Source organism: Aegilops tauschii, chromosome 1 (assembly GCF_002575655.3).
Source record: "Aegilops tauschii subsp. strangulata cultivar AL8/78 chromosome 1, Aet v6.0, whole genome shotgun sequence".
NCBI lineage: Eukaryota > Viridiplantae > Streptophyta > Magnoliopsida > Poales > Poaceae > Aegilops > Aegilops tauschii.
In genome coordinates this window covers 451,082,192-451,098,128 of record NC_053035.3, presented here as the reverse complement: position 1 = coordinate 451,098,128, position 15,937 = coordinate 451,082,192, and positions in this window count along the sequence as shown.

Here is a 15,937-nt window from a genome sequence, read left to right as displayed (position 1 = left end):
GTCGTGGACGTGGTCGTGGCCCGATCCAGATCTAGATCGGGGGTGGAGGGGCTCGTGGGTGTGGGGGCGAGTGGTGGGGTAGTGGGCTAGGGTTCCCCCGGAGTGGGGATATGGAGCTGGGGAGTGGGGTGCCAGCTGGGCCGAGGCCCAGCGAGAGATGGGGGGCTTTTAGTTTCTTTTGTCTTTTTTGATTTGTTCTTTTTCTTTTATTTATTCTTTTCTGTTTTATTTTAGTTATACTTTATTTTCAGTTTAGTAAAATATGACAATAGCTCCTAAATTAATGTCTGTGAATAACCCAGTGCCTTAAAAAGTTTTGTGACTAAATAAACTAGTTTAACATTTGTTTACTATTTTAAAAGCATTTAAATTGTATTTGCTACTGTTTTGTTTAGTTTAGTGCATTTAAAACTTTTATAAAGACTTGGTTTATTCACCAATATTACTTATGAATTATTTGGCACATCCCGAACATTATAGTTTTAATATTTGAAAACTTTCACCGCTCGACTATAATTTAAATTTGAATTTGAATCGATTTTGAACTAACGCTAGATTAGCAACAATAACGGAGGTGACGTGGCATCATTAGTAGAGGGTTATTGTAGCTTAATTATCCGGGCGTCACATTTGGCTGCCTGTTTCCGTTCTTCTTCCTCATCCCAAACAGTTCATTGAACTGAATCTTATGCCCTGCATCACACACGCAACTAAAATCTGAACCGTGTTTGATGTATCCGCCATCGCAAACGTTTTTCATCTTTTTTGATGGTTTTTTACATCACCATTTGCGATTAATGCATCGCACACAGTTTCGTCGAAGGGTCTCTGATTGTAGTGTCACGTTAGCAGCATCCTGCAGTAGTGTCATCTAGTCACTTTCATCATGTTTATTTGATTCATGTTCGCTACTTTGATAATTAGGTGTGTGGTTGGGCCGGTGCTTGGGTGATGTTCCTACTTGAAAAACCTCCCACTTATGATTACCCCCTCTCGCATGCATCCACAACTACAAAGAATTAAGATAAACCTAACCATAGCATGAAACATATGGATCCAAATCAGCACCTTACGGAATAGCGCATAAATTAGGGTTTAAGCTTCTGTCACTCTAGCAACCCATCATCTAATTACTACTCCACAATGCCTTCCCTTAGGCCCATGTATGCTGAAGTTGTTGGAAATATGCCCTAGAGGCAATAATAAATTGGTTATTATTATATTTCCTTGTTCATGATAATCGTTTATTATCCATGCTAGAATTGTATTGATAGGAAACTCAGATACATGTGTGGATACATAGACAACACCATGTCCCTAGTAAGCCCCTAGTTGACTAGCTCGTTGATCAATAGATGGTTACGGTTTCCTGACCATGGACATTGGATGTCGTTGATAACGGGATCACATCATTAGGAGAATGATGTGATGGACAAGACCCAATCCTAAGCCTAGCACAAGATCGTGTAGTTCGTTTGCTAAGAGCTTTTCTAATGTCAAGTATCATTTCCTTAGACCATGAGATTGTGCAACTCCCGGATACCGTAGGAATGCTTTGGGTGTACCAAACGTCACAACGTAACTGGGTGGCTATAAAGGTGCACTACAGGTATCTCCGAAAGTGTCTGTTGGGTTGGCACGAATCGAGACTGGGATTTGTCACACCGTCTGACGGAGAGGTATCTCTGGGCCCATTCGGTAATGCATCATCATAATGAGCTCAATGTGACTAAGGAGTTAGCCACGGGATCATGCGTTACGGTACGAGTAAAGTGACTTGCCGGTAACGAGATTGAACAAGGTATTGGGATACCGACGATCGAACCTCGGGCAAGTAACGTACCGATTGACAAAGGGAATTGTATACGGGATTGATTGAATCCTCGACATCGTGGTTCATCCGATGAGATCATCGAGGAGCATGTGGGAGCCAACATGGGTATCCAGATCCCTCTGTTGGTTATTGACCGGAGAGTCATCTCGGTCATGTCTGCGTGTCTCCCGAACCCGTAGGGTCTACACACTTAAGGTTCGGTGACGCTAGGGTTGTAGAGATATTAGTATGCGGTAACCCGAAAGTTGTTCGGACTCCCGGATGAGATCCCGGACGTCATGAGGAGTTCCGGAATGGTCCGGAGGTAAAGATTTATATATGGGAAGTCTTATTTTGGTCGCCGGAAAAGTTTCGCGCATTATCGGTATTGTACCGGGAGTGCCGAAAGGGGTCCGGGGGTCCACCAGCCCCGGGGGGCCACATGGGCTGTAGGGGTGTGCGCCTTGGCCTATATGGGCCAAGGGCACCAGCCCCAAGAGGCCCATGCGCCAAGAGATAAGGGAAAGGGAGAGTCCTAAAGGGGGAAGGCACCTCCGAGGTGCCTTGGGGAGGATGGACTCCTCCCTGGCCGCACCCTTCCTTGGAGGAAGGGCCAAGGCTGCACCCCCCTCTCCCTTGGCCCTATATATAGTGGGGGGAAGGGAGGGCAGCAATACCTAAGCCCTGGCGCCTCCCTCTCCCTCCCGTGACACATCTCCCCCCTCCCGCAGCGCTTGGCGAAGCCCTGTTGGAATCCCGCTACTTCCACCACCACGCCGTCGTGCTGCTGGATCTCCATCAACCTCTCCTCCCCCCTTGTTGGATCAAGAAGGAGGAGACGTCGCTGCTCCGTGCGTGTGTTGAACGCGGAGGTGCCGTCCGTTCGGCGCTAGGATCATCGGTGATTTGGATCACGACGAGTACGACTCCATCAACCCCGTTCTCTTGAACGCTTCCGCTCGCGATCTACAAGGATATGTAGATGCACTCCTTCCCTCTCGTTGCTAGTAAACTCCATAGATTGATCTTGGTGATGCGTAGAAAATTTTGAATTTCTGCTACGTTCCCCAACAGTGGTATCAGAGCTAGGTCTATGCATAGTTTCTACGCACGAGTAGAACACAAAGTAGTTGTGGGCGTCGATTTTGTCAATTTACTTGCCGTTACTAGTCTTATCTTGATTCGGCGGCATCGTGGGATGAAGCGGCCCGGACCGACCTTACACGTACTCTTACGTGAGACAGGTTCCACCGACTGACATGCACTAGTTGCATAAGGTGGCTAGCGGGTGTCTGTCTCTCCCACTTTAGTCGGATCGGATTCGATGAAAAGGGTCCTTATGAAGGGTAAATAGAAATTGGCATATCACGTTGTGGCTTTTGCGTAGGTAAGAAACGTTCTTGCTAGAATCCCATAGCAGCCACGTAAAACATGCAACAACAATTAGAGGACGTCTAACTTGTTTTTGCAGGGTGTGATATATATGATGTGATATGGCCAAAATGATGTGATGAATGATATATGTGATGTATGAGATTGATCATGTTCTTGTAATAGGAATCACGACTTGCATGTCGATGAGTATGACAACCGGCAGGAGCCATAGGAGTTGCCTCAATTTATTGTATGACCTGCGTGTCAATGAAAACGGCATGTAATTATTTACTTTATTGCTAACCGTTAGCCATAGTAGTAGAAGTAATAGTTGGCGAGACAACTTCATGAAGACACAATGATGGAGATCATGATGATGCAGATCATGGTGTCATGCCGGTGACGAAGGTGATCATGCCGCGCCTCGAAGATGGAGATCAAAAGGCGCAAGATGATATTGGCCATATCACGTCACTTTATGATTTGCATGTGATGTTTGTCATGTTTACATCTTGTTTGCTTAGAACGACAGTAGCATAAATAAGATGATCCCTCACTAAAATTTCAAGAGACGTGTCTCCCTAACTGTGCACCGTTGCGAAGGTTCGTTGTTTCGAAGCACCACATGATGATCGGCTGTGATAGATTCTAACGTTCGAATACAACGGGTGTTGACGAGCCTAGCATGTACAGACATGGCCTCGCAACACATGCGAAACACTTAGGTTGACTTGACGAGCCTAGCATGTACAGACATGGCCTCGGAACACAAGAGATCGAAAGGTCGAACATGAGTCGTATGGTAGATGCGATCAACATGGAGATGTTCACCGATGATGACTAGTCCGTCTCACGTGATGATCGGACACGGCCTAGTTTGACTCGGATCATGTATCACTTAGATGACTAGAGGGATGTCTATCTGAGTGGGAGTTCATTAATCAGATGAACTTCATTATCATGAACATAGTCAAAAGGTCTTTGCAAATTATGTCATAGCTTATGCTTTAGTTCTACTATTTAAGATATGTTCCTAGAGAAAATTTAGTTGAAAGTTGATAGTAGCAATTATGCGGACTGGGTCCATGAACTGAGGATTGTCCTCATTGCTGCACAGAAGGCTTATGTCCTTAATGCACCGCTCGGTGTGCTGAACCTCAGCGTCGTCTATAGATGTTGTGAAACATCTGACATACACGTTTTGATGACTACGTGATAATTCAGTGTGTGATGCTAACGGTTTAAAATTGTGGCGACAAGACGGTTTTGAAACGTCGCAGAACATATGAGATGTTCCGAAGACTGAAATTGGGATTTCAGACTAGTGCCCACGTCAAGAGGTATGAGACCTCTGACAAGTTTCTTAAGCCTGCAAACTGAGGGAGAAAAGCTCAATCGTTGATCATGTGCTCAGATTGTCTGAGTACCACAATCGCTTGAATCGAGTGGGAGTTAATCTTCCAGATAAGATAGTGATGGTTCTCCATAGTCACTGCCACCAATCTATTAGAGCTTCGTGATGAACTATAACATATCAGGGATAGATATGATGATCCTTGAGCGACTCGCGATGTTTGACACCGCGAAAGTAGAAATCAAGTAGGAGCATCAATTGTTGATGGTTAGTAAAACAACTAGTTTCAAGAAGGGCAAGGGAAGAAGGGATACTTCATGAAACAGCAAATCATTTGCTGCTCTAGCGAAGAATCCCAAGGTTAAACCCAAACCCGAGACTAAGTGCTCCTGTAATGAGGGGAACGGTCACTGAAGCAGAACTACCCTAGATACTTGGTAGATGAGAAGGCAGGCAAGGTCGACAGAAGTATATTGGATATACATTATATGAATGTGTACTTTACTAGTACTCCTAGCAGCACTAGGGTATTAGATACCGGTTTGGTTGCTAAGTGTTAGTAACTCAAAATAAAAGCTGCCGAATAAATGGAGACTAGCTAAAGGTGAGATGACGATGTGTGTTGGAAGTGTTTCCAAGGTTGATGTGATCAAGCATCGCATGCTCCCTCTATCATCGAGATTTGGTGTTTGCGTTGAGCATGATTGGATTATGTTTATCGCAATACGGTTATTCATTTAAGGAGAATAATGGTTACTCTGTTTATTCGAATAATACCTTCAATGGTCTTGCACCTAAAATGAATCTCGATCGCAGTGATACACATGTTCGTGCCAAAAGATATAAAATAGTAATGATAGTACCACATACTTGTGGCACTGCCATTTGAGTCATATTGGTATAGAACGCATGAAGAAGCTCCATGTAGATGGATCTTTGGACTCAGTCGTTTTTGAAAAGATTGAGACATGCAAACCATGTCTATTGGTATATATGCATGAAGAAACTCCATGCAGATGGATCGTTTGGACTCACTTGATTTTGAATCACTTGAGACATGCAAATCATACCACATGGGCAAGATGACTGAAAGGCCTCGTTTTCAGTAAGATGGAACAAGAGAGCAACTTATTGGAAGTAATACATTTTGATGTATGCAGTCCAATGAGTGCTGAGGCATGAAGTGGATATCGTTATGTTCTTACTTCACAGATGATTTGAGTAGATGCTGAGTGTATTTACTTGATGAAACACAAGTCTGAATTATTGAAAGGTTCAAGTAATTTCAGAGTGAAGTTGAAGATCATCGTGACAAGAGGATAAAATGTCTGTGATATGACCATAGAGATGAGTATCTGAGTTACGAGTTTGGCACACAATTAAGACATTGTGGAAAGTGTTTCACAATTAATACCGCCTGGAACACCACTGTGTGATGGTGTGTCCGAACATCATAACTGCACCCTATTGGATATGGTGCATACCATGATGTCTCTTATCAAATTACCGCTATCGTTTATGGGTTAGGCATTAGAGACAACCACATTCACTTTAAAAGGGGCACCACGCAATTCCGTTGAGACGACACCGTTTAGAGAAACTTAAGTTGTCGTTTCTTAAAAGTTTGGGGCTGCGATGCTTATGTGAAAAAGTTTCGGGCTGATAAGCTCGAACCCAAAGCGGATAAATGCATCTTCATAGAATACCCAAAACAGTTGGGTGTACCTCCTATTTCATATATGGAAGCAAAAGTAATTGCTTCTAGAAACGAGTCCTTTCTCGAGGAAAAGTTTCTCTCGAAAGAATTGAGTGGGAGGATGGTGGAGACTTGATAAGGTTATTGAACCATCACTTCAACTAGTGTGTAGCAGGGCACAGGAAGTTGTTCCTGTGGCACCTACACGAATTGAAGTGGAAGCTTATGATAGTGATCATGAAACTTCGGATCAAGTCACTACCGAACCTCGTAGGTCGACAATGATATGTACTACTCCTAAGTGGTACGGTAATCCTGTCTTAGATATCATGTTGTTAGACAATACTGAACCTACGAGCTATGGAGAAGCGATGGTGGGCCCATATTCCGACGAATGGTTGGAAGCCATGAAATCCGAGAAAGGATCCATGTATCAAGAACAAAGCATGGACTTTGGTGAACTTGCCCGATGATCGGCAAGCCATTGAGATAAATGGATCTTTAAGAAGAAGACGGACATGCACGGTAATGTTACCGTCTATGAAGCTCGACTTGTGGTAAAGAGTTTTTTCACAAGTTCAAGGAGTTCACTACGATGAGATTTTCTCATCCGTAGCGATGCTTAAGTCCGTCGGAATCATGTTAGCATTAGCTGCATTTATGAAATCTGGCAGATGGATGTCAAAACAAGTTTCCTTACCAGTTTTTGTAAGGAAAGGTTGTATGTGATACAATCAGAAAGGTTTTGTCGATCCTAAGGATGCTAAAAGGTATGCTGGCTCCAGCGATCCTTCCATGGACTAGAGCAAGCATCTCGGAGTCAGAATATACGTGTGACGCCCCCGATTTGACCGTACACTAATCATGCACGCAAATGTGTACGATCAAGATCAGGGACTCACGGGAAGATATCACAACACAACTCTACAACATAAATAAGTCATACAAGCATTATAATACAAGCCAGGGGCCTCGAGGGCTCGAATACAAGTGCTCGATCATAGACGAGTCAGCGGAAGCAACAATATCTGAGTACAGACATAAGTTAAACAAGTTTGCCTTAAGAAGGCTAGCACAAAAGTAGCAACGATCGAAAAGGCAAGGCCTCCTGCCTGGGACCTCCTAACTACTCCTCGAAGCCGAACTCCATGTAGAATCATCCTCGGGATCTCTAGCTCCTGGACTCCAGCATCTGGTTGCGTTAATCAGGTATAGAAAGGGGAAAAGAGGGAGAAAAGCAACTGTGAGTACTCATCCAAAGTACTCGCAAGCAAGGAGCTACACTACATATGCATGAGTATATGTGTAAAGGGGCCATATCGGTGGACTGAACTGCAGAATGCCAGAATAAGAGGGGGATAGCTAATCCTGTCGAAGACTACGCTTCTGGCAGCCTCCATCTTGCAGAATGTAGAAGAGAGTAGATTGAAGTCCTCCAAGTAGCATCGCATAGCATAAATCCTACCCGGCGATCCCCTCCTCGTCGCCCTGTTAGAGAGCGATCACCGGGTTGTATCTGGCACTTGGAAGGGTGTATTTTATTCAGTATCCGGTTCTAGTTGTCATAAGGTCAAGGTACAACTTCGGGTCGTCCTTTTACCGAGGGACACGGCTATTCGAATAGATAAACTTCCCTGCAGGGGTGCACCACATAACCCAACACGCTCGATCCCATTTGGCCGGACACACTTTTCTGGGTCATGCCCGGCCTCATAAGATCAACACGTCGCAGCCCCACCTAAGCACAACAGAGAGGTCAGCACGCCGGTCTAATCCTAAGCGCGCAGGGGTCTGGGCCCATCGCCCTATGCACACCTGCACGTTGCGAACGCGGCCGCGAGCAGACCTAGCAACCCACACGATCACGGCGGTTACGTCAAAGCGGTCCAACACGGCGCGCGCCACTCAGTCGCTGACGTCACGAAGGCTTCGGCTGATACCACGACGCCGGGATACCCATAACTACTCCCGCGTAGATGGTTAGTGCGTATAGACCAAATGGCCAGACTCAGATCAAATACCAAGATCTCGTTAAGCGTGTTAAGTATCCGCGAACGCCGACCAGGGCCAGGCCCACCTCTCACCTAGGCGGTCTCAACCTGCCCTGTCGCTCCGCCACAAAGATCCACTTGCGGGTACTCCTACGAGCCGACCCGACTTTAGTCATCACATGTGTCATGTATATAGTATATAAGTATATACCCGTGATCACCGCCCAGGTGATCACGACCCGATAGTATAGCACAGCAGACGGACAAGAATGTAGGGCCACTGATGGAAAGCTAGCATCCTATACTAAGCATGTAGGATTGCAGGTAAAGGTAACAACAGTAGTAGCAAGGATAGGCTATGCATCAGGATAGGATATCGGAAAGCAGTAACATGCTACACTACTCTAATGCAAGCAGTATAGAGAAGAATAGGCGATATCTGGTGATCAAGGGGGGCTTGCCTGGTTGCTCTGGCAAGTAGGAGGGGTCGTCAACTCCGTAGTCGAACTGGGCAGCAGCAGTGTCGGTCTCGTAGTCTACCGGAGAGAAGAGGGGGGAAGAAATAGTAAATACAATGCAAACATAAGCATGACGATGCGTGACATGACAATGAGCAGTGCTAGGTGTGTCCTAACGCGACAGTAGGTGGTACCGGCGAAGGGGGGAAACATCCGGGAAAGTATTCCCGCTGTTTCGCGTTTCGGACGGACGGACCGGAGGGGGAAAGTTGCGAGTTCGATAGGTTAGGGAGGTGTGGTGGACGAACGGACTGCGTATTCGGATTCATCTCGTCGTTCTGAGCAACTTTCATGTTGAAAATATTTTAATCCGAGTTACGGATTAAAAGATATGATTTTCTAAAGATTTTATTAATTTCTGGAACTTAATTAATTATTTAACTTAATTCGAAAATGGATTTATGACATCAGCATGATGTCATGCTGACGTCAGCAGTCAACAAGGCAGTTGACTGGGTCAACTACGTGTGGGTCCCGCATGTCATACACTACTTAGATTAATTAGGGTTTAGCTAATTAATTACTGTTTAATTAAATTAACTAATTAATTATATTAATTAAGTAGGATTAATTAACTTAATTAATTTAGTTAATTAATTAAATTTATTATTATTATTATTTTATTTATTATTATTATTTTTATTTTATTTTTTTATTATTTATTATTTTTTTTGCGTTCCAAGGGCGTGGGCCCCATCTGTCATTGACACAGGGGGGAGGACCCACTGGTCAGTGGTACAGGGGCCCGGCGGAGCGGGCGTAACGGGTGGCGGGGCGGGACGAACCCGCCAGGGCTCGCGAGCACACGCCCGAGGCGTGGCCGCGGCTAAGGCGCGCCGCCGGCGAGCAAGGTGCGGCGGGGCGGGGCCTGCGGCGGCCGAAGGCGGGAGGCGCCGCGGTGGCGCATGCGGGCGGTGACGGGGCGAGGCAGAGCAGCGGCAGGGCGCGGTGAGCGCGCCGGGGAGGGAGGCGATGCGCGGGTGCGCGGGTCGGGCGTGGCCGATGCGGCACGGGCGCGGCCAGGGCGTGGCCACGGCGGGGCGACAGGCCACGACGCGCTGGGCTGCGGGCGCGCACGGCTGTGAGGCGGTTGCGGGCCCGCACGGGGCACGGGCACGACATGGTGAGCGCGGTCGAGCGGCGGTCCCCACGGCCAAGATAGAGAGGGGGGAGGGCATGGCCCTCACCGGCGTTGCAGGGGTACGGGGAGCGGCGAGGCTCGGTGGAGCCGGTGATGGCGAGGCGGGGACGGTGCAGTCCAGCACGAGGGCGAGGAGGCGACGGCGTTGACGGAGTCGGGCAGCGCTGGGGATGGACGCAGGTGGCGGGGGCGCGAGGCTCGATGGAGCCAGCGAGGGAGAGGTGAGGAGGCGAGGCGGTCCGGTGGCGGCGGCGTCGGGGTCCGGCCACAGCGGTTGGCGTCGAGGTCGAGGCAGCGGCGGTCGGCCCCGACCTGACCCAAGCAGGGGGCGGCGCCGCGGGGAACGACATCGGGGTGGCGGGGCGCGGTTCGATCTGGACGGCGGAGTGCGATGGCGGACCGGGGCGGCAGCGAGGAGGCCAGGAGGGGCGGCGAGGCGAGCGACGGGTGGCGTCGGGGGCGCCCGCTCCCAATCCAGAACGGGGGAGGGAGATGGGGATCGTGGGGGAGCGAGAGAGAGAGGGGATCGGGGAGAGTGGGTGGGGTTCGGTTTGGGTTAGGGTTTGGCTGGGGTGAGTGGATAAGGGGAGTGGGGTTGGGCCGCAGCTGGGCCGTCCTGTGGCTAGCTGGGCCATTCGGCCCAGGGAGAGGGGGTTCTTTTGTTTTCTTTTTCTGTTTTCTTTTCTTTATCTAATTTCTTTTCTATTTTATGTTTTTAAATTTTGTTTTATAAAATATAAGTGCAACTCCTAGATAAATGTTATAACTTATTCTACTGCCCCAAAAAGTTTGACACCTAATTAAAATAGTTTGCATTATTATAATTTTTAAAAGGCATTTAATTAATTGACATAGCTGCTGTTTTAATTACTTTAGAGCCTTTAAACATTTTATAAAAGTGTGGTTTCCCCACTAGTATTATCCATGGTTTATTTGATACATTTTGGACATTTTAGTTTTAATGTTTGTAAACTTTTACCGCTTGATTCGATTTTGAATTTGAATTTGAATCGGTTTCGAACTAACGCGAGATTTTGCAACAGTATCCTGGTGACGTGGCATCGTTAACGTGGGATTACTGTAGCTTAACTATCCGAGCGTCACAATTCTCCTCCACTACAAGAAATCTCGTCCCGAGATTTAAGAGGGAAGTAAAGGGGGAAGGTTTGGGTTACGAAATTCTAGGGAGTGTTCTTGGTCTTGGTTGTTCTTCTCGAAGAGGTTGATCCATTACATTGATGTCTTCATTCTGCTGTTTCAGGTCATCATGATGAAGTTGTCGTCCTTTCTTCGGGAACTCCATCGTACTTAAGAATAAAGGGTGGGTATATTCCAGGAGAACGGACCTCTGCAAGGTTGACTATCTGGTAGCTAACATCGGGGAAGGTGGCGGAAAGTAACTCTCGAATTGAAACTTACGGAAATATCGAGAGCAAAGTAAGGAGGTATCCTGGGAAGTTTCGAGCGGGTAGGCAATCGTTCGATGCCTGTTACAGGGCGTGAAAGGGGTTCAAAGCAATCGGAATAAGTATTATGTCTGATGCCAGTATAGATCAGTAGGACGGTGGTCCGTGAATTACATACGAGGCCACGCGCGATGAATAAATTTGGGAACAGGGGGTGCACAGGAGAGTCAGGTTTCGATCCTGTGGAACTGTGGGTTATGGGCCCACCATGTGGGTTAAAAGTAGGAAGGGCGGTGACATCTTGCACGATCATGATAGCAAGGCATGTCAGAGGGTAGCCTGTCAGTTATATGTCAGCAACATCGTCGGTACCAAGGGCGAGGGACGAAGAGAACCATTTTCCTGCTCGTTGAAACGAGGCGGACCATTAGGCAAAGTTCTCGTCCATCGGTGGTTACCGAAATGTCACCAACAATAATAACAGGGTCTTACTGACAGAGTTGTACACCGAGGTGTTGACATAAGCAGGAGAATATTACTGCTTAGATCATATAGATCACCAGAAAGGTTAAACCAAACAATGGAAAGGAAAATATGATTATCAGATTAAATAGAAGAATGGAAAGGAAAATGTGTTTAAACACATATTTCAAGGGTATATCCTTCCCAAGGACAAGCTGAGCATGATATTCATGACAGGATATAATGTAGAAAACTCTTTAGGTAGGGGAGAGAAATTTCATGACATTACCCATACAACGGTGTTTGGATAATTGAGCAGGAAACATTTAGCATTGGGCTTCAAATGTTCCTGTTGAAAATCGGAGTACCATAGACATGCTTCGAGATAGCATTGACATGGTCAACAGGTAAAGATCGGACTTTGGAAACAAAAAGGATCCATCAGGAACAACTTATAGAATAAGTCTTACAATTTCCTCATGGAAGAATAGCTAACCTTGCTAAAAGGGAAAACTTATAACAATAGGTCCTCCCGCCAGGTGTGCTGGGTATCATCACCTTACCGGGTCATAAATAGGCCAGTGTTATAACTCTTGGAAATATGTTCCAACCATCATATCTGACCGAGGTTCAGATCTGATTGGTGTCAGGATAACTCAGACTCAGGATGCCTGAGAAGAAAGGTGCAACACAAATTGTCGAAACGACATCGAAGATTCTCGGGAGATGAACTAAGGAAGCAAGTTCCGGACAAGGTTTCATCATTACATCAAGGAGAGGTGAGGAGGTGACTGATTGACTCAGCGACAATCCATTGAGATTTCCAAAAGATGGATTTCCACCACTATGTGAACAAGGAGATAACATTAGCTAGATCGAATGACTTAATGATGTATGCTCGAGGAAAACATACACAGTTAAACATTGCTTGAAATGTGCACCCGAAATATGGGCTAGGTAGCTCAATCAATGTTCGAATGATGATTCATTAAGCCATAGACGTAGAATGAAACTATAGACCAATAACTTCAAAGCAATAGGGTTGCTAGAAGTTTAGAATTTACACATCACAGACCATTGGTCGGTATTCCTTTTAGAAACAACACGGGGACCAAGAAAGAATGGTGATGGGGAGAAGTATTACTGTACCAAGATGTCATACGAGGTGGTGAAATTCTTACAACATACTTGACATAAAAGATGGTAATACTCCAAGGTAGAACATATCATAAGCTAGATAGCAAGGAAATCAAGGTACAACACAAAACACGAAGAAGTTTGTGTTGAATGGAAGGCAATAAAATGGTCGATGATAAAACAAATCATCGAGGGCAAGGATGGTATTTCTCATCCAGAATTCGATAGATATCTTGGAAGAGCTCAGAATGTTGATGATGTTCACGACACATTTGTAGCGAGAATTTATGAAGAGGTAATCGATCGGCGATGACATCAAGTCAAAGGAATGATGAAGCGAAAAGTTATTGGAACCAGGGGTATGACACAAACTCGAAATCAAGCTTGCTGTTCAAGGCGAAATGATATGACGAGGAAAATCGACGTAAGCTTAGCTCATCGTCGAAAGTGGTGCTCCGGGAATAAAGACCAGGTAGCACAGTTAAAATCGGCACGATAATGACATAGCCGAGCAGGCTAGGGATGACGTGATCGAGTACGAACTCGTAAACAAAGGAGATTATTAAGAGTTGTTTAATCATGATGCGGACTCGATTCAGTTATCGATGTCCTTTAGTGTTTAATAACTCGGAGCCCGTGAAAAATTGGAATCAATGAGAATGTAATACTTGATGGAGAACTCATAAGAAGTTATGCAGTTCCATGATAATCTCGAGATACCAGGGGGTAATACTCAACGACAAACCAAAGTAGAGGTTGGACTGGGGTATTGCTCTTACAGAAGACAAGTGCTTAAACTGTACGAGAAATGGTATTTAAAGGAGAACATGGTCGGAACCACGATTGAAAAAGGCCAGATCCCAGATATAATATGAACTTATACCAATGGAATAATTAATTTAAGAAAAGCTTTAATGATAAGATCTACATCGTGTCCATGGGCATGAACGCAAAGTTCAAGGTCGACTCCCACTTCTCCAATGCATAACCTTTCATTTACTTCTCGCGTTCGATGAAGTTGTATGGTAGAAAATTATCTGGTAAAATACCAGAAGGGTATGGCTTGTTAAAACCTTCGGGTTCATACGGTTTTTAGGGAAGGTATAGGTTCAACCCATCAGGGTATCTTAGGAACATATACCCCAAACTTCGGAGTAAATATTACAAGCTCGAAAGAAGAGCATTGTTCAAAATCAGATGATACAATTTACCGAAGGCATTATATACCCATGGAAAGGCTCACAAGGTTATTCAATATGAAGGACACTGTCGGATAAAAGCCAACAAAGGAACCGATGGTCCACAAGGGATCTGATGTGAGCATCGGTACTCAACCAGAGGAAGAAGAATGCAAGGAGATCTGATTATAGAAACAACTGACTAACTCAAAGTTCAAATGCAAAAGAATTATGATTTCCAAATCAGGGGGTCAGAAGCAACGCTCTGATCAAGGATGGATAAGTTGAGTAGGCTTAGGGGTACAATCGATGGCAATTTGATAGGTCGAGATCCAGCTCACGTTTAAAATGACGTCTGAGCCGGAAGAATGAATTCTAGGATATGATTGAGGATTGCGAGCATTCGCAACAAATTTAATCAACGGACTCAAAATGATAATGACAAGAGATGCCAATAAGATTACGAGACTTATGGGATTAACCATAATGCAAGCAAACAAGAATTTCAAGAGCAATAGGCTCCTGAGGATTTTCGGAAGATCGAATAGTATTTTGAAGACTATTGTGGAATACTTGAATCATCTAGGGATGACCGGATACTCGGTAAGTGCGAGAATTATCCGTAGGGGTATTCAGGTGACAAAGAACAGCAAGGCAGTAAGCTCAAAGGATTCTCCGAACAACAGAGAGAATTTCGGGGTATCTTGTAATAACAAGATCAACTGGGAAACATTGTATGAATGGCGAGTATACGTGGTTATCCATAGGAGTTTATCGATGAAAGGGAATTGCAAAAGCGATGAACACAAGTTCTCGGGTTATCAGCGGAGAGTATCTTCAGGGTCTTCACGTGCAGCAGACGATCATCAGTAATAAGGGGCTCTCCGGGTGAAAGTGATAACGAGATCCTAATGTTAGTTTTAGTAAAATTCACTTAACCCGAATAGAAGAGAGATCAGAGTCCCAGAGTATAGACAAGGAGTAAAAGATCCTAATACCACCCAATGGCGACGTGGGCCCGTAAGCCACACAGCCATGTTAGTAAAAGTTTTTCAACGATTAGACTCGACTTCGGCCAAGGAGTTGGAAAGGGGGATTCCTACAGGCAATCGGCTCTGATACCAACTTGTGACGCCCCCGATTTGACCGTACACTAATCATGCACGCAAATGTGTACGATCAAGATCAGGGACTCACAGGGATATCACAACACAACTCTACAACATAAATAAGTCATACAAGCATTATAATACAAGCCAGGGGCCTCGAGGGCTCGAATACAAGTGCTCGATCATAGACGAGTCAGCGGAAGCAACAATATCTGAGTACAGACATAAGTTAAACAAGTTTGCCTTAAGAAGGCTAGCACAAAAGTAGCAACGATCGAAAAGGCAAGGCCTCCTGCCTGGGACCTCCTAACTACTCCTCGAAGCCGAACTCCATGTAGAATCATCCTCGGGATCTCTAGCTCCTGGACTCCAGCATCTGGTTGCGACAATCAGGTATAGAAAGGGGAAAAGAGGGAGAAAAGCAACCGTGAGTACTCATCCAAAGTACTCGCAAGCAAGGAGCTACACTACATATGCATGAGTATATGTGTAAAGGGGCCATATCGGTGGACTGAACTGCAGAATGCCAGAATAAGAGGGGGATAGCTAATCCTGTCGAAGACTACGCTTCTGGCAGCCTCCATCTTGCAGCATGTAGAAGAGAGTAGATTGAAGACCTCCAAGTAGCATCGCATAGCATAAATCCTACCCGGCGATCCCCTCCTCGTCGCCCTGTTAGAGAGCGATCACCGGGTTGTATCTGGCACTTGGAAGGGTGTATTTTATTCAGTATCCGGTTCTAGTTGTCATAAGGTCAA